The sequence below is a fragment of the Nesoenas mayeri genome (assembly GCF_963082525.1).
Source record: "Nesoenas mayeri genome assembly, chromosome: 2".
Lineage (NCBI taxonomy): Eukaryota > Metazoa > Chordata > Aves > Columbiformes > Columbidae > Nesoenas > Nesoenas mayeri.
In genome coordinates, this window is record NC_137543.1 from 147,928,696 (window position 1) to 147,947,705 (window position 19,010).

Consider the following 19,010-nt stretch of genomic DNA (forward strand, 5'->3'; position numbering starts at 1 on the left):
CATCTAGGATAGAAAGAAACACTAGGGATGCCCAGTTTTTATAAATCCCCTGTCAGTGCAGCAGTGTCCTTCAGGTTAATGTCGCATGTTGAACACCTGTGCTATGTTCTCTCTAACCTCCCTGGAAATTTCATTCTCTCCCTTCTGAGGATAAAGGCAAAAAAACATTTATTTCCTGTTTATTTTCTCAGACATCAATAAGACTGTTTCCGCCTACTATGGTTTCAATTCAACTACTTTCCTGAATTCTTTGTAGGCTGTTTCTTGCACTGTTTTAAAAAATAATGCCATGAAGTACCTCTCAATCTCTTGCTGACCCAGATTTTTTTTTTTTTTTTTTCTGTTTTGAGAACAGTTTTCTTGAACTTTTGCACTTTACTGCTGCAGAAGAGTAGTACTAGACTTCTTGCAAAAGCCACACTTACAGGGAATGTCATCCTATTGAAAGTGGTTTGCTCTTATACAATGGATCACAATGCTTTTGTTAAAACACCTGTGTTTGGAGTACCTGCTGCGCCTGGTGTTCTCTGGCAATATTACTGATGCTCAGGTTTGCCTGAGGATGGAAATGTTAGTGTTGGATTAGCCTGGTATCTTGTGCAGAGGGTCAAGATCCTCAGTTGTGCTCAGAAGTGTGCCAGCTCTTCACTGGTCTTTGCTATTTTCTCTATACAGTTCCTCTCAAGCTGTGGGATTGCCCTACTTGAAGGCATACTCCAAGCTTTCATGTTTGTTGTAATGGATTTTTTTTTATTGTTTGTTTGTTTAGAGCATTGGGAGTTTTCAGTAAAGGTGTTACCAGGTGAAAAAGGGTGGGATTGGGAGAGTGCAAAAGTGTCTTCCTTACTGCTGCATCTCTCTTCAAATTAGTAATTATTGGTAAGAAAGGAAGCTATGCCTGATGTCACTCCCAGAAGTTTAACATGCCTGCCTGCACGTGACCTGGGCTGTTGCCACGTGTCCTTTGCTGTTTATTATGGTCAACAAAACACCATCCTGACAATGTGAGTGTGGTAAACTTTGCATAAAACCACTAATCCATTCAGGCTGCCATCCTTTCTGACACTGTGCTTTGTTTTATAGTACGGCTTTTTGAGGAGCAGCCTGTCCACTTGGGTCATTTCTTCCTTATTTCCATTCAGTGAAAGATTTCAGATTTGTTTCTAGGATCTGAATTGCTCATCCCGGTTTCAAAAGCTTTTATTGCAATGTTCTACTGAAGATGTCAGAAATGTTCATCTTGAGCAATATTTTGTTTCCCCCAAACTGCAGTGATTCAAGAGTATTGGTGTGAAGCCATGCAGAGCAAGAGAAGGTCAAGAAATCTGAGAAGTGATGACTCAATTGTACTGCTTTTGCTAATTTCTTTGAATTAGTGACTCTACAAACCTTGTTGTTGGAGACTTGCAACTGATACCTTTCTAAAAACAGAGGGAGGGACGAGGGGGAGTACTCTGTTTATTTCGACAGCCACAAGCAACACTTCCAAAATACACTTGTGGTTGTATTGCAAAGTTATGAATCTTAGGTTATCTAGTGGTGACTAACATGGTGAGGCAGTAGCCTAATACGTCCATGCTTTATTTAGAACAGGTAGTTCTTATCGGAGACCAGGAATACCAGTGTTTCATTCACTGTGTTTGCTGAATCCCTAAGTACAGATATCAAGTCTGTTGGCAGTTCAGAAGATACTGTTCTGAAGATACAGAAGCTCGCCTTTTGGGGCCTGACTGCAAGTTCTTAAGGATTTTGCAGTACAGAAAGAAACAAAATCCTCTCCCCTTCCACCTTATTTTTTTCCAAATGCACTTTTTAAGCTGTCCAATGGCTCAATCAAAGTTAACGAAGGGTTGTGATATCTCTTGATCAGATAGATTTTTCACTTATATGGTGGTGAATTTTTAATGCTGTGTTATCTCACTGGAGTAGTGGTTCACAAATAGATTGTAACAGCTTTCCAAATTCTTCAAGCAGAGCCTACATTATACTAGTTGTTACATTTAGAAAATCCTACACTTTAAGAAAAAATATTTTTTCCTCACTGCAGAGTCTAACTTGTAGAGTCTGAGTGTGTGACTTCAGTAAGACAGCGATCTTTTACTGTTCTGCCTATTTAAAAATAAAATGGAAGAGCACATCCTGGCAAACTGGGAGATCTTCAGTTTTGGGGTATATACAGTTTTCATTGAAGATAAGCTGGGTTGGAGGGGTCATGGGCTTTGACACCAAACGTGTGGCTTTATTCCCATAGACAGATGGTGCAGCCAAACTGGGTGTTGCTGAAACCTGTGGGACTGTCCTCCCTGACCTGCCACCTTCTCATCAATTCAGAGCCCAGGGAGTTGTGTGACCCTGTGGCGGTAACACCATCTGTAATATGTGTCTGATAGTGAAAGAATGAATGGTTTGTTCTCTCAGAAATATGAAAAGGGTTTGTGTTACTTGTTTTTTTATTGTTTGTTCTAAGATAAAAAAAAGTGCTCTGTGGGTCATTTTATGCTCTCACAGAAACTTGAATATGCTAAATGAGCTGGTTTGCTCGCTGAGCCAATGGGGACAGCCAGGCACAGGCAACACTTTTATCCCACGAGAGGGAGGAGGGGTGAATGAGCTGGGAGATATAAGCTGAAACAAAGCCATGCTGTCCTTCTGAGTCATTCGCACACACTGGATGGGTAAGGCTTCCTGCTTCCTGGGACACAGAAGTGGGGTCATGATTCTAACAATGGATGCTGGTAAGTCACTTTTTATTAAATTTGTCTGTCTTTTTTCCTGGGAAATCTCTCCTTCCATCCCCAGCTGAAAAGAGGATATCTGTACACTGGGAAGCTGAATTGTTAAGTAAATGCACGCTTAATCCAGACTTCTCAAGCTGTGTGCACTTTACTGTGTGTTACATTGATGTTATTGCTTGACTGTCACTCAGTGAAGCACGTATCCTGTCTTGCAATGCAAGACCTTGGTATCAAAAGTGTGTCTGTTAATTTGTACTTCTGTCTTCATTGGGACAGAACTTGTGGTCTGAGAAGTGCATGGTGTCTCACTTTCTTTGATAATAAGAGGTCATATTCTCTGGGAGACACACGCTAGAATCTTATGCTTGCTGTGAAGAGTTAGTAGGGAACCAGTGTATTGGCTGTGGTTTCTTCTACTCTCTGTTTACAGAAATCTTGTATTGGGGAGGAAGAGAGGAAAGCTGCTGCATTTCTGTGGTAGTCAGTTCTGCTTTGTGTGTTTATAGCCAGCGAAGTCTAGAAGTCTATGTGAAAAGAGCACACATAAGATTAAAAAAAAAAAAAAAAAATTAGGCACAAAAGTGGAATCTTTAGCATAGTTCAATGTGTGATAGGGAGAATGAATGTAGAGTGGTTTCTATAAAAGAAACAAGCGATCTCAGTCCCACTTCTTGAGAGGGGGTGTGTTTCCATGTCATAACTCACATCCTTCAAATTCCTCTGTAATAAAAGACCTTGGATTTTAAATGGTTATGGATAGGGCATAAAGCACCAGTGGTAGTGCTCTGGCAGCATGCTCACGGCTGTTCTCTCTTACCAGTTGCAAGCATGCCTGCTGCATTTTTAAGAGCTCTGTTGAACTTTTGTCAGCAGTTGATTTGGCTACTTCTTTTCACTGCAGTGCAGAAGCATAATGTGACAAGTTCTACAAGCCATGTTCAAAGTGATAAACTTATTCGGGCAGATCTTGCTGGTCTGTTTTATCTACTTGTCACATGCTCAGATTATTCCATGCTAATGAAAAGCTCACTGTCCCCTCTGCATCCAAATTGATTTGGTTAAGCATTTGCTAGGGCCTAAAGGGAAAACTCTCTGTGCCTTCTTCCAGCTCGTTGACTTTCCTGAGACTTGCAGAAGGTGGCCCAGATGAGTTCTTCATGTCCAATTTAGAGGAGATAGCAAACCACTTCATTTAACCCACCCACACTGAATTGAAGTTGCTTTGTCATAATCTGTGTAGGCAGGATTGAAACCAGTGACTGGTTTTGTGTTCAATGTATGTTACGTGCTTTGCAAATCAGTTAAAACTCGGGCCCTCTAACTGAGAAGATAAAATTTAATGCAGAATAATAGAGTATAATGGCATATGACTGACAGTTTTCCATGACATGGAGGATGATGAGTTTTGTATTTTGACCCATTCATTAGAGTTGTTTCTAGAGCATCCAAATTTCAGGCCATTCTTAAGGCAGCTTGGATACCTGGAGTTAGCAGTCCCCTTTTTTCCTGTTCGTACAAGGGCTGATGCCTAGGCTGTAGATGTCATGCCCAGCATTATATGAGGATGTCCTGGTAATGTTCAGCATTTAGCTGCTCGTGGGAGATACGGATCCAGGCTTTGCCCACAAGACACTTCTTCCCCTTTGAAGAACCAGAGTTCCTGTACTGCACTGGAGTAATATATCTCTTTGTTTTGGAAAGATACTGGAGATGTTAACAATATATGGTTTAAAAAACCCACTCTTTTATTTGCATATATTTATGTACTTGGATTGTGTGGTTTCTTTGCACTCTGAGTTGAACCACAAAGATAATGCTTCTTACCTGTGCTTCACTGCATCCAAACCTGTATCTTTTTCCAGAACATTGTCACTGCACTGCTTCCTCAGGAATTGCTGTGCTCTAGTAGCACTACTGGTAATTTTCAGAGTTATGTTGACTTGTATGGTTAGTAAACATACATTTTGGAAGCGTTCTTACGAATGCTTAAATGATAGTTCTCAGCTTCTTTGTGGGAAAATGGTTCTGCCAGCCTGAAAGGAAACGTTGTAGTACAAGGATTTATAACAGTGAGTTCTAGTACTTCTCAAGTGTATTTAAGTTACAGAAAAAAATATACAAGGAATACGTGCCTTATGCCTTAATCTGGGACACAGATGGTGCTCCATGAACTTTATCTGCTTCATTTTGCCCACTTTTTAAAGCTGAGCTTGCTGTTCTTGGAACTGTTTACTTACTTCAAGTTGTGTGTTTGAATTACAAGTCAGGGCTGATAATTTTTTTTTTCTATGAGCATCAAATTCTTTAGCTGCTTTTTTTAACAGAACAAAACCTCTGTTCCTGAAGATAATTGTGAGAATACTTATCCACTTGTTTCAGTTTTTATTAAATGCATCTTGTTCTGCTGCATTTGTCTTTGCAGCTTTTGATTTCCCGCAGGAGCAGGACTAAAAAAGTTTTGGATGGTGGGGAATAAAAGGAAAGCTGCGAGATTGAGTTGACAGTATAATTGGATTTGAAGCAGCTACAGGCTGGGACTGTTGCAACAGCTGATTTGATCCTTCTGAGTTTCAAGAGCTATTTATGGTAGATTAGCTGTATCAAAGCTCTACTGTTCCAACCATAAAAGGTTGGTCCTATGTGAAGTTGCCACACTGCATTTGGCTCAGTCGTCTGAGGTTGGAGAGCCTATAGCTTTTTATGTGGATAAATCCAGTGATGGATGGAAACACTAAAGGCAGATCAAGGAATAACATTGAGGACTTCAGATGGCGGCGAACTCTTAAAAGGAGATTTTCACTGATACATTTTTTGCCCTAACGTTTGGAATCAGCACTTGGATATAGCTTCTGCATATTTACTGCATTTAGTGAATGCATGCTTTTAGGAAAACGCTGTTCTAAATTTATCTGACTTATCTGAATCATCTTGACGGCACATGTCCTTGCCAGCCTTGCATGTTGATGTTTGGCAACTTTTGTGAAGTTTGTTTCGTGTTTTCTTAGCGAGTGAGTGTTAGGTCCTTTGGAAAAGAATCTTAGCTGAAGTGAGAAACTTTTCTGAAACAAGAGTTATGAAATTCCTGACTAAAGAGAGCTCCAGGCATTAACTGTAACTATTTTGAGAAGACTTTGACCCCTTCTGCTGCATCCGTACCTTCTTTCCTCTCTTGTGTAAAGGCAGACAAGTGGATTTTTTTACAGGATTCTGAAGTAAGTAGCACCTCACTTGGAGAGTTTGCATGCAGTCACTCGGGCCAGTTGTTTGGGAATATTTGCGGCTTTGTCAGGTTGAAATGTGAGTGGGTTTATTCCAACCTGTGCATGCCAGTCATTCAGCCTTCCTTAAGGCATTTCGTGTTTTTCTTCTTGTGGTTTTGCTTAGAGGATGAGTTCATTCTACCATGAATGGAAAGTCCTATCGCTGGTTGGTTAATGTGTGAGGTGTCTCTCCTTTTTCAATTTTAATACATTACCTTTAGCAAACCAACATTTTTCTGTAGAAATTTTCTCTTGTGTTTAAGAAGTTCTATAAACACGTGTGAATACTGTTGCATTAGGTAAGTCTGTTGTATTTTGAGACTAGGAGCATTCTGAAGAAAGCTTCCTGCAGCTTTCCATTCTCTTATTTTTAACATTACTAGGACACCACAGGTGTTACTGGCACTGCTTTACTTTCCTCTCCTGCAGCATTATCAGCTGTTAAAAGGGGAGAGCATAGGGGGCAGGAGGGGTGGGAAGAGGACGTTCTTTGATTTAAGGATGTTCCAGGTATTGTATTTTAATCTCCAAAAACAGAAGAAATGTGTCCTTGCCAAGGAAATATTTTTTCTGGTTTTCAGTTTCCCTTTCAGGAACTAGCAATTTAAGGCCATTTTCCATTTTATTTGGATTACAAATCTGTATTTCTGTGTCAAATGGATCTAGAATTTTTATTCTGTCTTACATAAACCTGTGTTTTAACCTCGGGAATACCAGACAACAGAACATGCCTGGAGAGTTACTGTTTAAAAACTGCTTTATCAGTTCAAGGATAAGAATATTTTATTGGAATAAAAAACTTCCATATGTTCAATCTTTCCCACACAGACCTTGTTAGATATACATTTAAATGCTCACCTCTATGTACATACTTTATAGAAGATTGAATACTTCTACTTGCAGAGGCAGTGAGGCTTAGTAAGAAACTGTCCAATCAATATCCTCCTTCAGACAGCCTGGTAATTTTTGTCCTGAATTAACAGATATGCGCTTCAGTTTGATACCTGACTTCAAAACTTTTTTACATTGCTTCCAGTAGAAGTAGTATTTTTAGTAGGCATCCTTTTTTATATGATCTGACTTTTTTTCTTTGTTACTTGCATTTTAAAAAGCAAGTTGATATAAATTACTCCACCATTTTAGAATGACTGTGTTTTACTCCTGTAAACCTGTTTATGTCAATGCTTTAAAAGCCTTAAAACAGACCACAAAGACATCAGTTTTGGAAGTTAGGTAGACCAGAGTCTGCACAAGAGCGGGAAGACACTGTTAGAGCTTATAACTTGCATTTTGGGCTCAAATGTGCTAAGGGTGTAATGCAGGAAACATTTGGATTGATAAGAGGTAACAATATCAGTTCCTCTTTGTGCAACAGATGCTTAAACTTGTTGGACCACAGAAACTTTCTTCCCTGCTATCTCTGGGGTGTTAGTCAATTTAAGCGTTAATTCTACCTCTTCCAATGTCGTTTTGTCTTGATTGCATTGCTAAATTACTTTATTGGCAAACATTTCCAGTGGGATAGAAGATTTCAGATTTCTAGGAGGACTATAGCTTCGTACTTGGCATTTCTTCGCTCAAATCCTTGTATTTGATAGTCTGGCATAAAGGCAGTGGGGACAGGCAACCACTTTTAATATAGCTGTGCCACTTTTACTTTCTTTATAGAGAAGAGAGGTGACACTGTATCTGTATACAAAGCTCCCCAAAATTATCTAGTTGAGGAAACATGAAATGGCATTACACATTTCTTCTTCACAGCAAGTCAAGGTAGAATCAGAGATGGTGGAGTTGAGCCATTTGTGACCAAGAAATTTCCAGACAGGTCAGAGGAGTATTTTGCCAGTTTTCTGTGTGGAAATATGGTTTGTGCACTATCCTGCAGGCATTATAACACATTATGAGCCAGGGTTTCTCTCTTGTTTAGATTTATGTTGATGAAGTGGTTCAAAAGCTTTATATAGTGCTAGTATACTAGTTTATGCAAAACATTCTTAATAATGTGTAGAGTTTGTGGGTTTGTTTTTGTTTGTGGGGTTTTATTTTGTTTGTTTTGCATTTTATTTAATGCAACATTGTCATTTTCCTTGCTTAGAACACGTTCACAAGATTGGCTCTTGTCTATAAAGTGTAGACACACAGTGTGAATTTTGGCTTGTGCTGTGCAGGGACATGAGTTGGACTCGATCCTTATGTGTCCCTTCCAACTCAGGACGTTCTATGATTCTGTGATTCTAAACCTTTCATATAATGAACGTAAGTGAAAACTGCACAAGCCATTTAGTTTCAACTGCCATTGTTTGAATTCATGTTTGCTCCCCAATGTGTTAATTGTTGTGCATGGCAATTTCACTATGATTTTAGAGAGGCAAAAGCTCTAGGTTGGTTGTAGTAACTGGGTGACTGAGATTATTCACTTTGCAGAGGCATGGCAGTTTGCAGTGTCTTTTCTTGCTGAATGCATAGGCTCCCGTTTCTCTATGAAAAAGCCTCCATTTGACATAATGGAGAGGAATAGTGAGGTCTCCAAGGAAGCACTGTGCACAGTGGTCTCACATTATTAATTCACTGGTTTCACTGCTTTCCCAACTAGGCACTTCAGAGTTAACAGACATATTGGAAGGTCGTGATTTTTAATGAGCAAAACATGTCCTAGTTGGAATCTGCCTTAAGCAGATAAGAATGCATTGGGTAACTGGTGATAAAAATGCTTCTGATGTCACTTACTCACATGGTGGTATGTTGAAGGGAGTCTTTCAGTAGAGAGGGTACAGCAATTATACATTAAGTCCTTGCTGATTTATTTGGATTTAGTTGATGGGATGGTCTCTCCTTGCCCTAACGATGCCAGTTTTCAGAGTTTAAAAAAGATAATCTGTAAAGTAAGATTTCAAAGACTCAGATTAAAATTATTGAGTTTTCCCAGCATGTGTCTCTTCAGGTATATGCAAAAGCATCGTGATGCACTTGGACACAAAGCATCACGTGTTGTAATAACTAAGGCCAGATACATTTCTAAAACAACTTAGGGCTCCATCAGGCTGTTATGCAGGAACTGTGTGATTTCCCCACAGAACTGAGCTGTTTGATGCCAAAAGCTGCCATGCTGTTACTAGTGGTCTGGTACAAAGGAACTGCATCCAGGTGTTAGCTGAGAGATTGCATGGCAAAGCACTGTGAGAAGTTAATATTACTTCCTTGGAGTTAATGACTGCCAAATGTGCTCCTCATGGCTTATACCTGTAAACTCTTGGCAGTCAGCAAAGACCCACACGATTTCATTCTTGCTCCATCACACAGACACCAAAATAAATCCCTAAAATAAAACAAAGCTAACACTGTCTCCTAATAGCTCACTGTGGAAGGAGGGAGGAGTGTAGATTAGTGTTTAAAAATGGTTGCATCAGATGATCTAGGGAATATGCAAGTCGTATGTGCTTCACATGTGACTTTTTCAACTTACCCTTTCTGACTAGAAGCCCAGTTAAGCCTCAGAGACAGCTAGAATAACTCTTTAACTCTTAGAAAATAAGTGCCCCAGCTGTTTATATTAGAGTCAAAAATGGACAGTATTTCAATGTCATTTTCTATTAAGTGCCAGCTGGCCCCAAACCCAAGGTGAGATCCTACCAGAAGCAACGTTCTGGGCAGCTGTTGGCCCTTCAGCGGTGATTGGGGCTGGTGATGCTAACCCTGTAGCCACAAATCAGGGCTGGGAGTTGGGAGACCTGGGTTCAGTTGGCTTTGGTGTCAGTCATTGTAACATCTGCCTGCCTTCAGTTTCCAGTAAAAAAAATGCCTGATTTTTAACACAGGCAACTGGAGCTGAACAACCGAGGCAGTTGTTGCTCCAGCAGCATTGGATTTCACTTTTTCTTCTTCATTGTCAAGACAAGTAGCTATTTTTTTGCACTAAGCAAAGTTGACCTTCAATGATATGTTTGAAAGAAATAGACTTAAAGGTTCCATGTTGGTAGTTCTAAAAAACATGATAAACTCTTGAAGCTAAGGGAAATTAAGCTTAGTGCATGACTTTAAAAGCCTAATCAAGAGCTAGTTCATACTAAAACTACTTCAAACAAAAATCATATGCCAACTACCTGAGTTGCACTCAGTGAAATATGTATGAATTGCACAAGCTGACTTTGAAAACATAGCTCAATCTCCATCCTTTCAATCTGACCAGATAGTAAGGGTCGTCTTTGCAAGCAAGGAATCTTTACTTTCATAGCTGGAGGATGTGTTTCAGAATGGGCAACTTAATTTTATAACTGTAAAACGAACTCACGTCTTTAAAGACCACATTATAGTTACAGGTTTAAATACTCAATTCTCAGGGTGAGGTTTCTCATGTTTTCTTACTTGCATTTCTTCTTAAATTATTATTGGGGAAACATTACTAGAAAAAACCTATACCTTATAAAATAGCACAGAATACATTTTGGTTATAGAGCTCTACATACTAAAATATTCTGATTATCAGCACACAGATGCATAAAGGTATGGTACAAATTTAGTTGTTGCAGGTTTTATATTTTTTATATTGTCAAAATGCATTTGTTAGTTTATATCTGCAAATATTGAAGTCACAGTTGTCTTGTTAGTATTTGGAGTGGGATGAGTCCTGCCACTCAGACATTTAGAACTGAACTGAGCAATTAACACCAAAATGTTTCTGCACCTTTGCAAAAAATCAAGAATTTTGGACTTTCAGTCAGCCTTAACCAACTGTACTGAGAATGAACAGAACTGTTAGAAGGTTTTTTTGCGTTCAGTTCTGCTTATAAAGTGATCATTTAGAATTGTGCTTCATCTGGTTACAGTCATTTTATACCTGAAACACTAGTGAATCAGAACACCTCTAGAAGAAATGTATTCTGTTTGCAAAAATTGTTTGTATTTGGTGTGTGGACAACTTTGATATTTTTTTCCTAGTTGAAATTTCTAGAAAGGGTAAGGGTCTTTTGTCTTATTCAGAGCAAGAAAGACTAACTGAACTAACTACATATACTGACACAAGTAAGGTCATCTAATTTTATGAAATGCCATGTAAATCTACCCTTGACATCTCCTGAAGATTTTGGAGGAGTATGGATCAGGCAGTCTTAAGGGCACGTATGTACAGGTACATGTGTCTGTAAAGGGTAAATAGACTTATGTGAACATATTGCCACTTTTAGCAGATGCAAGTCATGCAGTGAAGAGCCAGGCAGGCTAACAGTGCTGGTGCTGGCAGCATTGGCATGTAGGAATCTGCACTAAGTCTTCATCTAGCTACTGATTGCCATGAGTATTTGAGGAGTGACCTGTCCAGGTAGACATCTCACAGAGATGGAAATGGGATATTTAAGCTGTAGAAAACCTGGTTTGGTTAGTCTCTTTGAAAGGGTAGCAAAGAATTGGTTGCCTTGAAGTACCTCAGAACAGATTTGATGATCATATGCTGACATGTAGCATGTTGTGCCAGATAAGAGAGTGTTCAGCTCAGAGGAACTCTGGTAACTCAGAGAGCTGCAAAGCCAAATAAGCTCCCATATATGCAAATGGTTGGCGTTTATCTTCTGACCAGAGGCTGGAAGCCTTTGCTGATCAGTCATCAGATGAAATCACTATCTGTTATGTGTAAGGATTCTGTTCAGGTGGGCACAGGGAAAATGGCATCTGTGCCATCCTGGCACTTACTCAGAGCCATAAAGGCTTAGATTTTCCAGTGTTAAGCTGTTTCTGGCTATTTGGATTATGTGTATTTTGCTGTCTGTAAGGATTTGTAATGGTTGAGTCAAAGGAGAAAACATAGCATCAACACACTTCACCCCAACATTTTGTACTATGACCAAGTAATGTGTGTCAGATATATTAATTAGGACGATTTAGAGGAATTACTAATTGCAGAAAAAAACAGAAGATCATCGATAAGACTTTGTGTTCTTCGTAGCTGCCCTGCTTTAAGCAAAGGAGGTCAAGAGCAGCCTTGCTGTTCACTTGCCTGTAGACTGGTGTTTAGGGCTGTCTTGAAGCTGGTTCAGGTTTCAGGCTGTGGTGAGTTTCAAACTGAGGTCTCCTCATGTCTTTTGGAAATACCTAGGCACTTCAGGCACCATTTGGTGAGGCCAGCCACATTCTTTCCTACTGCTGTCAGGAATGATGGTTTTGTCTACCTACGTTAGACACGCACACCTACTGGATCATGTTTCTGCAAATGTTTAAGGCTAGTGTTACCAAGTTTGTTCTTCTGACTGCTTTAGGCAGCTGATGGTTTGGATTGACAGATGAGAATAGTGGAAGTGGCAACATCGCTTTAAAGTACCAGTTTAGGAAAACCTTCCACTTACATCCCTGTTCTGTTTGCTCCTGAACCACTCTCTCCATGTACATCAGTTGGCTGCATGGCTGCATAGATCAGAGAGCTGCTCTGTCTGAGATTTTTTTCCCCTTCCTCTCTAGCCCCGTGGTTCCCCAGTCCTGCTCACCATGGTCATGCCAGTGCAGGCACTGATTCAGTGGGAGTGGGAGAAGTCAGGGTTAGAAAAGAGTGGGAGTGAGAATGAAGGGCAGGTGAGTAGGGAACACTGTTGGCTCTGCTTAGATGGCAGAAGGGACAAAAAATGTGGGCCCTATGAGCTGTAATGTACGTCAGTGCTTTGCATCCACATCGGGTGGAATGTCAGCATCTAAATGTTTGTAACTTGAGGTCTGTCATACTGTATTCACAATAACCTCAGTCTGCTTGATGTAAAGGCTTAAACATACCATGGTAAGGCAGGTAGGACAATGTGCTGTGCACTTGTTCTGCTGATATTCTAATGCCAAAGAGAACTTATCTCATCTCTTATTTTAGGACACCACGTTGATTCTTGGACCAGGCCTACTGCTGTTTCTTCTAGGCCAATGTTGAAATCACCCAGTTATCTAGTTGTCTTTGTGCCATGCTACTGAGAGCGCATCACGGGGACTTACGTCTGAACAGTCTTCTGCTTAAAATTAGCTAGTTCTGCACCTTTCGTATGAAATTTAAGTAAACTTTTGTATTACAAGGCTTATAAGCTGCCTCTGCTGGAATGTTTGGACTTAAGTAAAAATAGATTTAAGTAAAGCCAGGGTGTAATTTTGAAGTGCAGCTACCAAAGACTTATGTTTGATATCACACAAACTTTGCCACTTGATTGAAGCCAGCCCAGAAGTAGCTAATTTCTAGGAAAACCATGAACAGATGTGAATTTCTGAATTAAGCCGAGGGCCAGTAATCGAGTAGACTTTTATGAATGATTCGCTATTGTCTGTGATGGTGCGAGACTGAATGCAGACAATGAAATGTCATGACAACACAACTCGGTGGAAGTTAATTGTCAGGAAAAACAGTGACTCCACACACATCCCTCTCCACAAACACTTAAGATGAATCAAGAACTAGTAGGCTTAGTTGCCCTGGCTTGTCTTTCTGGTGTTGCAAGTAGCCTTCTGCAGCAGGCCAGTTGCTTCCTATGCAAGATTTTGGAGAGAGAGAGAGAGAGGAGCGGAAGCAGGAGTTGAGAGAGATCAAGGATGAGGGACTGGTCTTTGAGATGGAAACCTAGAGCTGGTTTCAAGGACAACCAAGGGAAGTACTTCGAGAAGAGCTCTCTTGGGCTTTTCTTTTTACTGTCTTGATTGGATAAATGGGCTAGTTTAAACAGGATCTTCAGGTCACTTCTCTGCTGGGAACAGACAGGGTTGAAATGCTGGGATAACAGTCTAAGATTTAATCTGAGTATTTCATCATGGGATTACACTCTAGGAGGTATAAATGACTCATTCTCAATGTGACTTCACTTACATATCATGTACCCTGACAATGCCTTGCTCAGTACCTTGGAATATTTTACTCCTTATTCATTTGACTCAGTGGCTGTGGAACACAACCTACTGTTTGACTTTAGAGTCTTACAAATGGTTTGATTTGAAATGAACTCTGGATCAATTAACATTTCTGAATTGTTTCTGTCTTGTGACATGTGACAATCAGTTGAATTACCAAGTAGTTTTCTGGTGTTTGTGTTGCTTCCACAAACCTGGATTTTTGTGTTGAACGCTATTTTCCTGTTAGCAGGGGAGCAAAACTCAAGCATGGCCCTTGCATATTCTAAGACTGGTGGGCTGAAGCCTGAGCATGAAAGCCGATGAAGCTGAGATGTGCCCTTCTGCCTGCAAAGGGATGTTTTATTGCAGCTCCCGCTGGGCAGACATCTGTGAATCTTCCTGACACTGAGGAGTAATTTTGTCAGTTCACTGGGGTTAAGTGTATTCAGTAGAGTACAGTAAAAAACAATGTAGTTGGTGGTACTGTTCCCATGGCCATCAATCTGTACTTTCGGTGGGTGGTCTAGCAAAGCAGACAAGCTCTAAATGTTTAGAAGTATTTACATAATTCGGGACCCTGACCCTGGCCAACATGGCTGTGTATATCCTATTGAGAGTATCAGGTGCCAAAAAAGATTGGGCATTCAGCTTTACCCAGCCTATCATGTTTTCCCTTGTAGCTAGAAGTCCTTCCTACAACCACTTGCCAAGTGTTGTAGCTGTTTAGCTTTAGGTGTTGACAGCTATCCAAACCTGGTTTTGTTGCAGGCTAGAGATTTAGCTTGTAAATCACTAAAAATATATAAATAATTTGGGAGGGCTGGGGTGTGGGGAGCAGAGAGGAGGGAGTAGAGTTTTGTGGGGCAGACCTCAGGTTGGGTGTTGTGTGGGGTTTTGTGTGTGTTTTGGTTTTGCTTTTTCCCCTCCTTTTGGAACTCTTAAAGCAAAAATCGAGCTTTTACCTCGGGGGTTCTTGAAGTAAATTATTTATTATTTTAACGTTCTGTTGTTGTTTAAAAAATAACAACAACAAAACCATTCTGCTTCTAAAGGGGATCTCTTGTAAGTGAAAGGTCCCCCTCCCCCACAAAGGATCTGTCCCTCTTAGGCCAAACAGGCAGCTTGTGACTTTGACAATAGGTCTTTGTGTTCTGAAGACATAGGGTAAATTATTCCCTCCCCAAAGAAGGCTGGGAAAGAAAAAAATAAGGCCAAATAGCCTGGTTTCTCCACAGAAGCAAGCCAGGAAGACTGTAATTTAACCACAGTGATGCTGTGCCTGCTGTACCCTGACCAGTGTCAAGAACTGCCAGTAGTACAAAAGCTTTTCATCAGGTTTTGGTAAGCGTTTACAATTCTGTTCCCAAACACTCTCTCCAGCCAAAGCTATGGCCTGGGATCTAGAGGAATCATCAAGGCAAAAGCTGCAAGTGAAGATGTTCTGTAAAGCCATTTTATTTATGGTACTTCAGACTTTCTGGACTGGCCAATAGATCATTGTATCAGTCCTAACTTTAGCCTTTCACTTTTCAAAACAGGATCATGATTCCATCCTTCAGGACTTCTGACCTTTCTTCTTCCCTGTTTGAGTTGCTGGTCTCTGATTTCCCCTCCCCTTCCCTTTGAGGATTGCACCCTTTTTTATTACCGAAGTCATTCTTTATTTGTATTTCTTTCCTCCTCTTTCCCTGATAACTGTGAGTAGTCTACAGGTTCCTTTTGGAGGCACCTTAAATACTGCATTTGCCAAATGGTAATGCTGGAAATGATTCTTCCAAATTGAGAGGTTTTCATCACTTTTTAAATACTTGGAGCAGAAACAAAAAGCAGAAACTTTGAATGCTTCTTTATGACAGATCAAACCTCTTGCCATGTTTGTTCTGAAGTGGTAGTGGTGAGGGCAAAATCACATAAGTGCATAAACTGTTCTAAGGGAAGGTTTGATGCCTTCAGAATGACCTATTTAAATTCATTTTGTTAGTAGTTCATTTTCATTAGTAGTTCTGAGCTTTTTTGAGCTGTCTCTCTGCTGGCAAAGGAGAAGCATAGTCAAGGAACAGATGAGAGAAACGACAAACACTATTTGGCTTTCTAATTTTGCTTTCCAGTGAGCATGAATATTAGGAAGCTTCTAAATAACTGACTAAAAATAAACATCTGGCTTAATACATTTAATGTACCCTTAAATTTCACATGCCTTACAAACTGTGTTCTAAACATTTGTTGCCTGATGCAAGTTCAATGGGGTTTCTGATTTACCTGCACTATGAACTTTTATTGAGCTCTCCTTTCAGAAGTGGAGATGCTTTACACCTGGGGCTGGTTGGGTCACAGGTCTGTGAAATACAGTGATGTCCAAGCCAGTGGTTCGAAACTGCAGCACCGTCACAGTTCTGAAAAAAATAAACACCTCTCAAACAAGTTATACGTTCTGGTACGGAAGAACTGTTTATGCTTCATGCCTCTTCGTAATGGAATAATGTGTCATAAACTTTATTTAGATGTTGCAGTGTGCCAGTTTCATCTGACTTGTGGCACTTGCTGAAGCAAGTTGACTGTGTGAAATAGTTGTCTGTACACATCTCATAAACCCCTTGTGGTATGGGCGACTGTTCTCTTACAGAGGAGCAGCCTTTGAAGGGCTGGCTGTCACATGCTTGGCTTTTAATTCCAGTGGCATGTAGGAGGAGAGGAGCAGGAGGAGGTAAGGGAGAAAAAGGTTTTATAGGCTAGAACCGATGAGGCCTATGAAGAAGCATCACGTCCAGCGGAGGTATTAATAGGCATCCTTAGCAGTAGCACTCAGATGTCTTCTGTGTCCATTAATCTCTATGAAACAGCCTAGATGGCCGCACCAACTGCAGGCTTGATGCGCTTCCTGACAGCATAAAATTGGCTTGTAATAAATATGCCAGGGAAGCAGCAGGAATAATCGAACCTGTTTGGGAACTGACACACCGTTGGGTTTTCATAAATCCCTGGAAGTATAATGCTGGCAAATTAATATTCATAAACCAGGCTATTAAAATTTTAAGAGAACCTTGAGGGGGTGATGATGTCAGACTCCAGAGTTAATTATAGAGATGGTAAAATTCTTGGCTAACTAGGCTGAACGTGCTCTCACAGTCGTTTTTACACAACACAACAATCAGAGGGAGACACAGTGCTGGATGTAGTTTCTGAATCTCTTGATACATTCCCTGAACTGCAAGTCTTGCAGTGTACAGAAGACGAAGTATTTACATCCAGCTACTGCATAAATAACTCAGCCTCGGGTGGTTGAGTTGCTGATCGTTTCTCTTGTGCTTTTTTTTGTTACCGAATTGGTCACAATTTCTGGCTTGCTTGCTGTAAAGTGCCCTGCTGGGCTGGGAAGTGTGTGGTGGCTCTCTTGAAAACTGCCAGGTGTTAAATGCAGTCTGTAATGTTCACTAACTTAAAGTTACTGCAGTAACTTTATTTACTCAAGGTAGCAATTAGTTTTAAGGATTGTTGCTTTGTTTTAAGATACTCTGTTCCTCTCAAAAGAGTTATGAAAAATATCTGATTTCTGTTTTGTAGGATTAGCAGTGTTTTATAATGCTGTCAGAATTGCTGAGGGGTTGAAGGGGAGCTACAGAGGCCACAGTTCTAGTCCCACTTAGCAGAAATTAATTGAAAAATCTCTAACTCTTGGTAGCAGTCAATGTACTCTTATTTTTCCTATTGCATTTTTTGCAACAGTATTGATTGAAACTTTAGAAGAAATGACAAAGCAAATCCCTCATGTGTCCTTGTCACTTAAGGTTCCTGGTACAATGGGAAAAAGCACTGAAGGGGATTGTAGCTGCCCTGGAATCAGGGTAGTTAGAGTCCTGAATTTTAGTACCTTACTGAAAACAATGTTACTGTTCCTCTTCAATTAATACATACTTCCTTTCATTCTGAAATAGAGTGAAAAGGAAGAATATGTTACTGTGTTTCTTGAATCAAGGTCAGTAAAACAGGGCCCTCTTAACAGCACAACCTGTAGGAGGAAAAGGAACAAAATAGTATTTGGAATTCTTTTTAGATGTGGTGTGAAGTTAAAATCTAAACCAGACTAGTAATTTGTTTTGGTCAAGCAACTGTAACAGCTGATTACCCCCTTTATTTTGCCAGACTACGGAAGAGTAAACACTATAAACATAGCTAAAGCAGTTCTTAAATCCCAACAAATAGCATGGAAACAACTGCAAATCTCAAAACATGCTAAGTAGGATTCTGAAGGTTTGAGAGGATTCAGAAAATCATTCCAGCTTGTTTTGAAATATAAATCTCTCCTCTTAAGAGGCAACTCTTCAGCAGTCAGTAAGTCTAATAGAGGTGATATATGGCCATAACAATGCAAAAAGTCTTACATTTTGAAATTACTTTATCAGAAATAATGTTTTCAAGAGCTCTCACCACTTGGGGGAGTGCAACAGGAAATCGCTGATGTCTGGTGAGACATGCTGCAGTTTTGAGAGAAGGAAAATTCCTTATTAACCCCAGCTTTCAGCAGCCCTTGTTGGAGAGTGACTGCCTTTGGGTGTGAAACATGGGCTGCCTTTTTGACAGAGGCCTTTGGAATCCTCTGAGAGGAAAACTTATTTATCACTTACCTAATCTTGCAGTTTGCATGATTAAGTTAGCATGTATTCTTCTGCACTGACTGCTCGAGTCCTTTTAGTATAAAGGGACTTGTGCTACAGAAACTCTTGCACCCACACTCCTCTTCCTGCTTTAAGCTTACCAAAGATGCTTTAACTGTGTGTCCTCTCTACATGAGATCAGGCAGGAAAAATAAAAATATACATTTGGAAAACCAAGTTCAAGACTGTTCTGGATGAGAGCCTTTTAAATGCCACTTGCAGGCAGGCAAAGTTGTGTTGATCGCATCCCTGCAGGAGACAGCAAGGCTACTTGCCATGGAGGAGGAACTGAGCAGATGCCAAACAATCATCACAAGTCTGTCCTCTGGGAAGAAAAGCCTTGTTTGCTTGAAGTCCAGGCTTTTCCTTAACAAATTAATTTTTTTAGTACGTATTCCCCTTCCTTTCTCCCATAACTGCCTCGTTGTTATGTTGCTATTGTACTTAGTTTTCTTGTCTGTGTTGTTCAGACTTTTTAGATGGAGAATCTGCATCTTCATGCAGATGCAGACCATGTCTGGTTCATT